Source organism: Bubalus kerabau, chromosome 9 (assembly GCF_029407905.1).
Source record: "Bubalus kerabau isolate K-KA32 ecotype Philippines breed swamp buffalo chromosome 9, PCC_UOA_SB_1v2, whole genome shotgun sequence".
Lineage (NCBI taxonomy): Eukaryota > Metazoa > Chordata > Mammalia > Artiodactyla > Bovidae > Bubalus > Bubalus kerabau.
The window spans coordinates 8,231,100-8,234,821 of NC_073632.1; the positions used below are offsets into that span (position 1 = coordinate 8,231,100).

The 3,722-nt window shown below is 40.3% G+C and overlaps 1 non-coding gene across 1 annotated transcript; it reads left to right on the plus strand.

The window, feature by feature from the left end:
* Window positions 1-1,542: 1,542 nt before the first annotated feature.
* Window positions 1,543-1,649, plus strand: LOC129620292 (U6 spliceosomal RNA). Its single transcript, XR_008698480.1, has one exon. It is a non-coding gene; the product is annotated as a U6 spliceosomal RNA (small nuclear RNA).
* Window positions 1,650-3,722: the final 2,073 nt, after the last annotated feature.

Sequence of the window (3,722 nt, forward strand, 5' to 3'; positions counted from 1 at the left end):
AAGGAAGTGTAAGAGCATTTAAGGTTGTGAAAGGGAGTATAAGAGCATAATAGGGAGTGTAAGAGTGTGAAGGTTGTGGGAAAGTGTGTAAGAGCATGTGAGGGACTGTAAGAGCATGTGAGGGTGTGCAAGGGAGTATAATAGCATGCAAGGGAATGTAAAAGTGTGTGATGCTGTGCAAGGGAGTGTAAGAGTGTACTAGGGTGTGAGATGGAGTGTAAGAGTGTGAGAGGGTGTGCCAGGGAGTATGAATGTGTGAGGGCGTGTGAGAGAGTGTAAGAGTGTGCTAGGGTGTGAGATGGAATGTAAGAGTGTGAGAGCATGTTCCAAGAAGTTTAAGAGAGATCCCAGGTGCAGGATAGGTTGGGAGTCACCCTGGAACTAGTGGTCATTTCAAGAATTGTAAGAACATGGGAGAAACTATAAGAATGTGCAAGGGTGTGCAAGGAGTGTAAGAGTGAGCAAGGGAGTGTAAGTGTGTGAGGGTGTGCAATGGAGTATAAGAGTGTGCAAGGGAGTGTAAGAGTGTGTGATGGTGTGAGGGAGTGTAAGGGTGAATGAGTAAGTGTAAGACTGCAAAGGTGTGCAAGGAGTATAACAGTGTGCAAGGTAGTGGGAGGTAGTGTAATAGTGTGCAAGGGTGTGTGAGTGACTATAAGAGTGCCCAAGGGTGTGCAAGAGCAGGCAAGGATGTGCAAGAGTGTGTGATGGTGTGCAAGGGCAGGTGAGGTCATTTGAGGATGTGTAAGGATGTGTGAGAGCATACAGTGATGTGCAAGGGTGTGCGAGATTGGGCGAGAGCGTGTGAGGGTGTGCGAGAGCAAAAAAGAAGCTCTTTTCATCACAGGAGATTGGAATGCAAAAGTAAGAAGTCAAGAGATACCTAGAATAACAGGAAAGTTAGTCTTGGAGTATAAAATGAAGCAGAGCATAGGCTAACACAGTTCTGCCAAAATAATGCACCAGTAACAGCAAACACCCTCTTCCAATAACACAAGAAACAACTCTATACATGGATATCACCAGATGGTCAATACCGAAATCAAATTGATTACATTCTTTGCAGTTGAAGTTGGAACAGCTCTATACAATCAGCAAAAACAAGACCAGGAGCTGACTGTAGCTAGGATCATGAATTCCTTTTGGCAAAAATTAGACTTAAACTTAGGAAATTAGGGGAAACCACTAGGTCATTCAGCTATGACGTAAATCAAATCCCTTATGATTATACAGTGGAAGTGACAAATAGATTCAAGGAATTAGATCTGGTAGACAGAGTGCCTGAAGATTGTACAAGAGGTGATGATCAAAAGAATACCAAGAAAAAGAAATGCAAAAAGGCAAAATGGTGGTCTGAAGAGGCCTTACAAATAGCTGTGAAAAAAAAAAGAAGCAAAAGGCGAAGGAGAAAAGGAAAAATATACCCATTTGAATGCAGAGTTCCAAAGAAGAGCAAGGAGAGAGAAGAAATCCTTCTTAAATGAGCAATACAAAGAAATAGATGGAAAAAAATAGAATTGGAAAGTTTAAAGATCTCTTCAAGTGCTCACTTCAGCAGCACATATACTAAAATTGGAACGATACAGAGAAGATTTGCATGGCCCCTGTGCAAGGATGACACGCAAATTTGTGAAGCATTCCATATTTTTAAAACCTCGAATAGCCAAAGCAATCTTGAGAAAGAAGAATGGAACTGGAGGAATCAACCTGCCTGACTTCAGGCTCTACACAAAGCCACAGTCATCAAGACAGTATGGTACTGGCACAAAGACAGAAATATAGATCAATGGAACAAAATAGAAAGCCCAGAGATAAATCCATGCACCTATGGACACCTTATCTTTGACAAAGGAGGCAAGAATATACAACGGATTAAAGACAATCTCTTTAACAAGTGGTGCTGGGAAAACTGGTCAACCACTTGTAAAAGAATGAAACTAGAACACTTTCTAACACCATACACGAAAATAAACTCAAAATGGATTGAAGATCTAAATGTAACACCAGAAACTATAAAACTCTTCAAGGAGAACATAGGCAGAACACTCTCCGACATACATCACAGCAGGATCCTCTATGACCCACCTCCCAGAATATTGGAAATAAAAGCAAAAATAAACAAATGGGATCTAATTAAAATTAAAAGCTTCTGTACAATAAAAGAAACTATAAGCTAGGTGAAAAGACAGCCTTCAGAATGGGAGAAAATAATAGCAAATGAAGTAACTGACAAATCACTAATCTCAAAAATATACAAGCAAATCCTGCAGCTCAATTCCAGAAAAATAAACTACCCAATCAAAAAATGGGCCAAAGAACTAAATAGACATTTCTCCAAAGAAGACATACAGATGGCTAACAAACACATGAAAAGATGCTCAACATCACTCATTATTAGAGAAATGCAAATCAAAACCACAATGAGGTACCATTTCACGCCAGTCAGAATGTTGGCTATCCAAAAGTCTATAAGCAATAAATGCTGGAGAGGGTGTGGAGAAAAGGGAACCCTCTTACACTGTTGGTGGGAATGCAAACTAGTACAGCCACTATGGAGAACAGTGTGGAGATTCCTTAAAAAACTGGAAATAGAACTGCCTTATGACCTAGCAATCCCACTGCTGGGCATACACACTGAGGAAACCAGAATTGAAAGAGACACCTGTACCCCAATGTTCATTGCAGCACTGTTTATAATAGCCAGGACATGGAAGCAACCTAGATGTCCATCAGCAGACAAATGGATAAGAAAGCTGTGGTACATATACACAATGGAGTATTACTCAGTCATTAAAAAGAATACATTTGAATCAGTTCTAAGGAGGTGGATGAAACTGGAGCCTATTATACAGAGTGAAGTAAGCCAGAAAGAAAAACACCAATATAGTATATTAATGCATATATATGGAATTTAGAAAGATGTAATGACAACCCTGTATGTGAGACAGCAAAAGAGATGCAGATGTATAGAACAGTCTTTTGGACTCTGTGGGAGAGGGAGGCTGGGATGATTTGGGAGAATGGCATTAAAACATGTGTAATATCATATAAGAAATGAATCGCCAGTCCAGATTCGATGCAGGATACAGGAAGCTTGGGGCTGGTGCACTGGGATGACCCAGAGGGATGGTATGGGGAGGGAGGTGGGAAGGGGTTTCAGGATGGGGAACATGTGTACACCCATGGTGGATACATGTTGATGTATGTCAAAACCAACACAATATTATAAAGTAATAATAATAATAATAAATAAATAATAATGATGATATCTACTAAGTGTTCTAGATATACTAAATCATTTCCTTTAATGTTCAAAGCTATTTAATGAGTTGTTGACTAAAAAAGATGCACAACTTGAGAGCTGCAAGTTAAGTTTTATTGGGGGCAAAATGAGGACTGCAGCCCAGGAGGCAGCATCTCAGTTAACCCTGAGAGATTGCTGCAAAGCAGCAGTAGGGGAAGGTCAATATATAAGGTTTTGATGAAGAGGGAGTTCAATATCATGGAGCACTCATTTTACAAAAGGTTTTTGTTAGTCATGAGGATCTGATGTCACCATGAAGGTATTTAGTGCTTCTCTAGATATGAGATGCAAGGATTGAGATCATAAAATCTGTCCCTAAAAACATCCAACTATCTAAAGACCTGTCTCACCAGATTCCCTGGAGAACAGAGTGCCTCACTCTGCCCTGAGCTTCCTCAAGGGTTGCTTCAGGTCAACA